At 46.0% G+C, this 9,381-nt stretch overlaps 1 long non-coding RNA gene across 4 annotated transcripts; it reads right to left on the bottom strand.

Moving 5' to 3' along the window:
* Positions 1–242: 242 nt before the first annotated feature.
* On the bottom strand, positions 243–6,957 carry LOC103565732 (uncharacterized). 4 transcript variants are annotated; one of them, XR_011529885.1, is made up of 5 exons: positions 6,710–6,955; positions 6,102–6,503; positions 1,491–1,713; positions 847–899; positions 243–709 (listed from the first exon to the last, which is right to left on the bottom strand). It is a non-coding gene; the product is annotated as an uncharacterized lncRNA (long non-coding RNA). The 4 variants fall into 4 exon arrangements; XR_548358.2 differs by lacking the exon at positions 6,710–6,955 and adding an exon at positions 2,732–2,836; XR_011529886.1 differs by lacking the exon at positions 6,102–6,503 and having other exon boundaries at positions 6,849–6,957.
* Between the last annotated feature and the right edge of the window lie 2,424 nt (positions 6,958–9,381).

Below are 9,381 nucleotides of genomic sequence, written 5' to 3' on the forward strand. Positions count from 1 at the left end.
AGGAGCTTTCCTTGACTTCACTAAACTGAAAGTAACCCCTGCTTCTTTCAACTTTTCTAACAGTTTATCTGCTCCTCTCTTAAGGTATGAAACACTTTATATAAACGGCTGGTGTCCTCCAGACCGTGAACTGGTTGAGGGTAGGCACTAAACCTTATCCATCCTCGCTTGCTTTCGAGCACTTCACGCAGAACCTTGCATATAGGAGATGGTCCCAAATTGAATGACAGACCGCGTCTGCGTCCTTGTTTGGCTCAGTTTTATTTTAAGGCCAGGAAAATGCAACACATCCCGGAATATATTAGTCATGATCATCGCCAAGGGAAAGAAATCTGTCTCCTATTTGAAGAACTGCCGGGCAATGGATTGTGGTTTGGATAGTAAAAACAATCACACAGAACTGTACAATTTGCAGTGGGCTCCACTCCATCAGATCTCACAGGATGGTGAGGGAAGTCGGCATATCATGGGTATCTCCAGTTCACAGTTAAGGAACCCGAGGCTCAGAGCGGAGAAGCTGCATGAAGTGCGACAGCTGGTGTGTGGTGGGACTGCTACTCAGGTCTCTGATTCCAGGTGGCACGTTCTCTCCCTCCTATACTGATGTCCTCCAGCCCTTGTCAGGAGGTGGGTGGAGACCGTGGTAAATTCTTACTGCATTTTGGAGAGCTGGCCCCAGAAATTCCAGTATTTCCAATAAGCATTCATCCTGGGTGAGAAAGATTGAAAATAAATGAACTAAGTTATCAATTCAAGAAGTTGGAATAAAGAACAATTTAAAAAGTAGTGGAGTTTGATTAGACAGTGATTGAAATATTTTATGAATTAAATGGAAAGGACCCTTACCTGTGAACTATGAGCTCAAGTGTAGTGTCTTCCTGCCTGATTCCTCGTGTTTCCTAGAATATAAAAGGCAGCAAGAAGTAAGAGAAAGATTCAGGCCTGGGAGGCGCAAACCCCAGCCCTACTACTGTCTGGATTTGAGAAGATTACTGTCTGAGGCTATGAAACAGTCATTGTAATCATGTCCCAGATGCTATGAATTCATTAACCCATTCAATTCTCCCCCAGACTCTAAGAGGTAAGCATTAATATTATTTTGTACTAGCTTTTACTCTTTCTTCATTCTACAGACAGGGAAATGGGTTCAAAGGGGTTAAAAGCCAGGAGCAAGAGGTTGGCAAGAAGGTGAACCCAAGTCCATCACTCACCATCCAGTGTACCAGCTTCCACCTACACACAGTGAACGGGAAAGCCCATCCCAGCAGCATTCACGTGACAGTCAGATGGGAAAATGAGTTTGAAGTGTCAAGATAATATTATGATCCCATCTTATTTCTTTTAATAAATATTTGTGAATAAATAAGCACATCTAGGAATCTGTATTTCTTTAAATCATGTTTGAATTATTAACCCTCTGTTGAATGATAATGATTAGTCAATCAAGTTCATGTTTATACTCCGCTTTTCTAGTAAACGACATTCCTTACCGTCAGAACAGGGGCAGAGCCGAGCACCGTCCCCCGCCAGGCAGCAGATCCGACTGCTGTAAGCGGCCGAGACACAGGGAGGAGCCTCTGAAGCCTTGCAAAAACAACCCATAAATGATGGCATACGTCATAAGCACAGTAATGAAAACGGCCTTAAAACTGGTGTCTGCTTCACTTTTAATGTTTAATGGGGAGTTGCAGAAGTTAATCAAAGCAGGAAAACCTGGGAAGAAAAGATTGCACAAGGATTATTGACAGGTCTGGGAAGCCTCAAAACTATATTTAACATGTTTTCATCAGGCTTTCTTACCCTCCCCAATGACCACTTCAGCCTCAGTGCCCTAGATGGATGCTAGTAGCAGGAGACTAGAGAACATTCCGGAGGGGAAAGGACTTCGAGGGTCTGGAAGAGGGCAGAGCCTCAAGATGGACAACACTGAGACTCAGCCCTGATTTGGAATCTTTGCTGTGTCTCTTACTAGCTGTGTGACCTTCAGCCAATGACTTTATGCTCTTTGGACTCTGGCAGAGATTGCTAGCTCTCCCTCAGATAGCTTCCTTTCTCCTAGGCACGGGAAGCTAGCAGCGGTCCCGGGACTGATTCTAGCCAATGGGATGTACATGGAAGGCACATATGCCACATCCAGGCCTGGCCAGTTGTAACCTCCACAGGCTTCTCCCTCCCTGCTGGAGGGGAAGAGAAGGCTCTGAGCACCTCCTCTAGGTGGAAGGGACTTGGGTCCCCAAATGCCATGTGAAAGGCCACCACACCAGAAGTGGTCTGTAGACATGACTGTTCTGTGACTAGGGAAAAAACTTACTGTGTTGAGCCATTGATAATTTTGGGTGTTACTGCATCTAGTGTTACCTTTACTAATACAGATTCATTTTCCTTGTTGATGCCATGGGGTAATAATGGTCCTTATCTCAGTTGCTATAAGGATCAAAAGAAATAACGTATAGGAAATCACTGTAGAAACTCTAGAAGTCCTGATCGTCAATCTTAGTAATCAGCCTAGTCACAGAGCTACTGGCGCCTGACTACATCCATAGTTTCTCTGTCCATGGGCGACACTGGGTCAGACTCCCCCAGCAGAAGGAGTCCTGGAACCACAAGCCACCACCTCAAGCCCTGTCATGGACACTGCTCATGTCCAAGCTGGTGTCACCCCTCCCACTTTTGCTTCTCCCCACAGCTGCAGTAGGACAGGCTGTGAGATCGATGAGGTCTTCCCACTCACCTCCTCTGTGCGTCCAGGCCTTTGTTAAAACTCTTCCATCTTGCCACCTAGAATTTCTCCCCAAAATGTTTATTTTTTTCTGATAACAAAAGTATTCCATACTTACTGTGGAAAATTTGAAAAGAGAATTTTAGAATGAAAATATCCACCCACTAATGATCATTATTAATATCATGGAATATTTCTCCCCATATTTCTTAAGGTAAGTATATTTTTGCAACAGTTGAGAACATAATTCCCATATGACTTTGTATCTTGTGTTGTGTTTTTTGCTTGCCATTACCACATTTCCCCATGTCACTAAAAATTATGTATAGACATTACTTTCAGTAATTCCATAATATCCCATTTAAGGATGCACCATAATTTTCCTAACCAATTCCCTATTGTTGGATAGTTAGGCTGTTTCTAGTTTTCAGTGTTATAAAAAACTGCTGCAATGGTCCTATCTGTGAACTTTGGATTGCTTCCTTTACAGTCTGAATTCTTCAAGGCCATTCAGGTTTGGAGCTGGGTAGCGGGGAGAAAACCATTGGATTAGACACAGCTGATTTCTGGGCTGTAGTAGCGTTGGAGGGTCAGCTGTGACATCTGGCACAGAAGAGGCCCTGGGGAGCACAGCTGAGAGTCTTGGAGGAGATTCTTTATTCCAGCTGTAAGGAGCCGTGCTCGCTGCCTGAGCCTGAGGGACAGTGGAGGGTCCTGCCTCCAGTTCTCTTTGAGGGTCAGGCCAGCCCTTTTTCTGGAGAGAGTCTGGGCTCATGTCTTAGGAGCTGATGGCTGCACTCCCAGGCCATACCTCTTGAAGTGTTATTCTTCTGCTATTTGTTTTTGACCCACATCTGAGCTTTTTCTTTAATTGAGCTATAAGTAGCATACCATAAAATTCACTCTTTTACAGTTTTAATATAATCACGAAGTTGTGCAACCATCACCACTATCTAATTCCAGAACATTTTCATCACCCCAAAAAGAAACCCACACCCATTAGCAGTCACTCTCCCATTGTCTCCTCCCCCTGGGCCCTGCAACAACTAATTTACGTTCCTGACTCTATGGATTTGCTTATTCCAGACTTCATACGAGTGGAATCTATGATAAGTGGCTTTTTGTGTCTGGATTCCTTCAGTTAGCACAATGTTTTCAAGGTTCATCTATGTTGTACTTCTTTTTTTTATAGCTAAATAATGTCCATTGTACGGATATACCACATTTGTTTATCCATTCATCAGTTGATGGATGTTTGGGTTGTTTCTACCTTTTGGCTATTGTGAATAATGCTGCTGTGTGAACATTTATTGTGTGCATATATATTTCCAATTCTCTTGAATATATTCCTAGGAGTGGAATTGTTGTTTAACTCCGTGTTTAACTTATTGAAGAATTGCCCAGCTGTGTCCCAAAGGGGAAACTCATTTTGCATTCCCACTAGCAATGTATAAAGGTTCCAATATCTCCACATCCTTGCCATCACTTGTTATTTGTCCGTCTTTTGGCATATAGTCATTCTAGTAGGTGTGAAGTGGTTTTGCTTTGCATTTTCCTAATGATTACTGATGTTGACTATCTCTTCATGTGCTTATTGACCATTTGTATATCTTCTTTGGAGAAATGCATATTCAAATCCTTTGCCCATTTTTAAATTCAGATATTTGTCTTTTTATTGCTGAGTTTTAAGAGTTCTTTATATATTCTGGATACAAGACCTTTACCATACATAAGATATGCAACTATTTTTCCCCATTCTGTGGGTTGTCTTCTCACTTTCTTGGGGGTGTCCTTTGAAACAAAAGTTTTTAATTTTGATAAAGTTTGATTTATCTACTTTTCCTTTTGTTATTTGTGCTTTTGGTGTCATTTCTAATCCAAGGTCACAAAGATTTAGTCCTGTTTTCTTCTAAGAGTTTAATAGTTTTAGCATTTTCACTTATGTCTGATTCATTTTGAGTTAATTTTGTATATGGTGTGAGATATAGATCTAACTTCATTCTTTTGCATGTGGATATCCAGTTATCCCAACACCGTTTGTTGGAAAGATTATTCTTTCCCCATGGGATTGTTTTGGCACCCTTGTCAAAAATCAATTACGTATAAATATACGAGTTTATTTCTGGACTCTCAGTATATGTCTATCCTTATGCGAGTACGATTACTATAGATTTGTCATAAGTTTTGTAATTGGGAAGTCTGTGTCTTCCAACTTTGATCTTTTCTAAGATTGTTTTGGCTATTCTGGGTCCCTTGCATTTCCATAGGAATTTAGAATCTGTTTGTCAATTTATGCAACAAAGGCAGATGAGATTTTGATAGAGATTGTGTTGAATCTGTAGACCAATTTGGGGAGTACTGCCGTCTTAACAGAGTGCTATTCTTAAAAACAAAACAAACCACAAACCTCAACAGTTACCCAACTCGCATAACAAACAATTATTGTTTCTCTGTAACACGGAAGCTTGTATTTTCTCCAGCTACTTTTTAAAATGGGATGCTTTGCCTTTAAAGGCATTGTCTTCTTTTACCAGACAAGCTTGACTTTCTATATTTCCTTATTAAATCATACGGATTCTATTTTAGTAAAGTTATCAGGGCTAAATACCATATGAATTTCACTAAAAGATGGAAAAGCCAAGGCAAAAACCAAACATTCAAACCATTGCCCAACTTGCCACAAAAGAACAGGTGGGTCTGGGATGAAAATGAAAGGCTCTTGGTCCTCACATATGTGCTCTCCCAGAGTATTAGCAAGAGCCGATTTCGAATACCAACTGCTCTCCACTCCTCTGCCTTTGTGTGAAATTTAATTTCTCTCAACCTGTTTCCTTTTCTTTATAATCACGGTGTGATCCAGGTGCCCAGGTGACCTCATGGGCCTGTGTCTGTAATATAACTCACACTTACTTTTAATGACAAATTATAGTGCCTGAGCTCCCCCAGGTCTGGCTGCCAGAAACTGACCCCCTTCACAGTGTCCCCTACTTGTTTCTGTGCCTCCCTAGAACCCCCTCACAGGCCCAGAGCCAGTCTGTCATCCTCTCCATCACAGGAGCGCCCTGCTGCCTCTTCCGCATCTGTCCCCACCCCCTCACTTCCGCTAGGCCTCCAGGAGAGCCCTTCGCTGGGTTCCCACAACCACGCGACACTGCTGTTTTGGGGATTCTTTTAAACCTTCCCATCCTGTGAGCACCAGACCAGTGCCGTTTCTATGTAGACAAAGAGAATGGTCTTCTCTACCCTAAATGCAGCAGGCAGCCCTGCCCAGTTCGAGGCCTTCTGAGTTATTTTTGAAAAATGGAATAAGCCTCGGACCCTTAACCACACTCGAATCGGATTGAAGCAGTTGGAGGGAGAAAAGGCAGCATCCTATTGATACCTTCCCCGCCGTTCCTCATGATCTCCGCCTCGCCCCAACCTCTTCCTCCCTCCCAGGTCGCCAAACGGAGGCTTGAATTTATGCAGGAAAAGGGGCGGGGGCGGGGGCGCCGGCTCCAGCCAGCAGCCGGCTGGCTCCAGGGGCAAACGTGAGTTTCTGTTGGTTGAAAGTGGTACTACAGACTACCCCCAAGCGGCGTTATGAGGATTAACTGAAGTAATGCAAATAAAAATAATTAAAATAATGCAAAATAAGGGGCCGGCCCCGTGGCTGAGTGGTTAAATTCGCGTGCTGCGCTGCAGGCGGCCCAGTGTTTCGTTGGTTCCAGTCTTCAGCGCGGACGTGGCACCGCTCATGGAGTCACGGCTCAGGCCGCGTCCCACATGCCACAACTAGAAGGACCTACAATGAAGAATATACAACTATGTACCGGGGGGCTTTGGGGAGAAAAAGGAAAAAAATAAAATCTTTAAAAAAAATGCAAAATAAAAATAAGATAACGCCAAAAAAAAAAGTCCCTGGCACAAAGAAGACTTCCCTTTAAAATATCAAAGGTGACAACGAGATCCCTTTTCTGCTCAAAGAAACATTTTCCAAATACTTCTCACCTCCCCAGGGGAAGTTCCGCCCGCGCCGTGATTCCGGGAAAGACTCCAGGGTAACCCCCTCCTTCCTATGGACTTGTCTGGCTCCATCAAGTCCAGGACGCAGATCAGACTGGGAGTCAGAATTCCTTCCTCTGCTCACCTGCCAGGCACTTGGGGATGAGGGATGCCTGTCTATGGGTTTCGCCAGCTGGTGCCACAACACAGAGGGCACCGCGTCTCCTTGCTGCTTTCTGCCCAGGACAGGATGGGGCAAAGTGTTCCAGCCCACCCCCCTCCCCCCCCTTCAGCCCACAAGGCCGGGGCATTTCGGTACAGTCACTCCCCTTGGCTTCGACCAAAAATAGAAGCTTGTTTCATCGCCCCTGTGCAAGGCCTTTCCCCTGACTCCTCCTCCCCAGAAATCCCCCGGGCTATCCCGGAGCCCACCCCCTCCCCCGCCCCCAGGTCCTGCCCCTCCCGCTCTGCAGCGGGCTTCCTGCGCGCCGCCCGCCGGTGAGCCCCTGCATTCTTTCCTTTCCCTTCTGTTTCGGCACAGGTGCCGGTCCAGGCATCCTGACAAAGCTGCCCCTTTTCCAACCTGGCCAGACTCGGCCCTGCATAACTGCGCTCTGCTGGCCACCTGCTCGCCGGTGCAGTCCCGACCCCGCGGCAGGTGGCCCGCGCGAAAGCTGCGGGCGGAACCGGGCCTCTGAGACGCGGGGCCCAGTAAGTGGGTTAGGCAGGTGGCTAGGCTGCACTCCGGGCGGAAGTGAGTCAGGAGCCTGGCGACGTGAAGTCTCGGTTCTCCTTTTGGTTTCATTTCCACAAGCAGTTATTGAATGTCTAGCCCGTTCGTCGACGTTGATAGATGATTCTAGATGTCGGATTACAGAAGTAGAAGAAAGGCTGTGTGAACCTTGAGGACCGAAAGACGCGGCGGGAACTCAGTTCACAGTCCACGGGGGTCGAACCCAGGAAGCAATATCTACACCGCCTTGTGACGGTGTATATAATAGTGTGTACGCGTGCAGGGACCGAAGTCAAAGGGAGTAATTCTTTCTGGAGAGTCTTCAGGGAGGAGGAGGCAAGGTCTGGGCCGAATTCTGAACAATGAATACAAATTTTCGAGGGTGGATAAGAGCGCAGAACATCCTGTTAGAGGAAACAGGGTCTTTAAACTTTCAGAGGGTGAGCTAGAGGGGAATGTGCACCAGGAAGGAGCCCGAGGGGAGCTGCGTGCCCCCCATAATCTCCTGTAGCTCGTTTCAGAGGCACCTTAAATAAGCAATGTAAGCAAAAACTGTGAGCTTGCTCTGTGGACTCCAAGACAAGCGTGTACCCTCCCCTTTCAATCCTCTATATTAACTAGAGCTGCTTCTGGGATTGTGGGGCTTTGGGGACAAAGGTATTAACAAGTAGTTCCAGACAACTGGGACAGAAAGAATAATAGATAAGACCACGACCAGCATTGGATGCCATGCTAAAGGGCTTAACTTTATCCTGTAGGCGGGAGCTTGCAAGCTGGTGGCCACGAGATGATTTTTTTTTCCTAATCCTAGGGACTTGTTCTGTTTAACTCGTAAAGTTTTAAAAGTCAGTACATTTTTAGCACCTCTTGGAAGAATCGGAAGATGTGACGTGGATGGACTCAGGATCCTGCAATGAGCTGGCGCTGGGTTATGGCCAGCCACCTCCTCTAAACCAGGCCTGGGCGTTCCCTTTGCCTCAGTCCCCACCATTCCCTTATGCTTCCAGAGCACCTTCCTGGGCTCTGCCGGTATTTCCATGCACCCTCTGGAGGCAACTGGGAGCCACTTTAGGTGAGAGAGTCAAGTGGTAGGATTGGGATTGATAAATTTCGTAGGCGAGTGGAATGGAGAGGAAGGCACTGGAAGCGAGGAGACCTGTCAATCAGCCTCAGAAAGGAGGGGACAGATTCAAGTAACATCGGAAACACACCCCCCATGCTCACACATGCAGGTGCTCACACGCACACTTTAAAGTTGGCAAAACAGCTCCCTCTTTCTCAATACTTTGAGTTCTTAGATTTCTTAGGGTTTCTTTACCCCTTCTAGATTTTTTTAACGTTCAATTTAAAGATGATTTCTTTGGGGAGGGGGGAGTGCAAATGTCGTTTCTCCTAGGGCTCACTTCTCCCTTCTGTCCCCCACTTACCCCTCATAGATGGGGCTGGGCTGTGGCCTAAGGAGAAAATCCCTATCCATTGATTTTTCTGACCTTTGAGGGCCCCTTGCAGGTTTAAGCCTCGTACTTGTCAAGTTTCTAGTATTTTTCCCGTGCCAGCAAACACCTATTAATTAACTGGGAGGGAGAAAAATAGAGAATTGTAGGGGGAAGTGTGATGAGGGAATAAGAGACCAGGTACCTTGCTGACCCCAGAGCTGCGTGTAATCCATCACGCATCACTTTCCGGATTGTCATAACAGCTTGTGGAGGAGAGCAAGGGGAGAAGCCCCGAATTCCGTCCCCACCTGCAGCATCTGCTCCCCTCCGTTGTTGGGTGACCCACTGGGGTGGCTCTTGGTCTCCACTTCTGCAGGATGGAAGGCAGGTCGTGTAATGCCTGTCAAGCGCCGAGCAGATGAAAAGCAAGTAGTAGTGTTTGTCTGGCAGTTGATCTAGCCAGCCTTTGGCTCTGTGCCAGAGCTCATTTCATTCCCAGGTGCCACATT

This window comes from Equus przewalskii, chromosome 19, assembly GCF_037783145.1.
Source record: "Equus przewalskii isolate Varuska chromosome 19, EquPr2, whole genome shotgun sequence".
In the NCBI taxonomy this organism is placed as follows: Eukaryota; Metazoa; Chordata; class Mammalia; order Perissodactyla; family Equidae; genus Equus; species Equus przewalskii.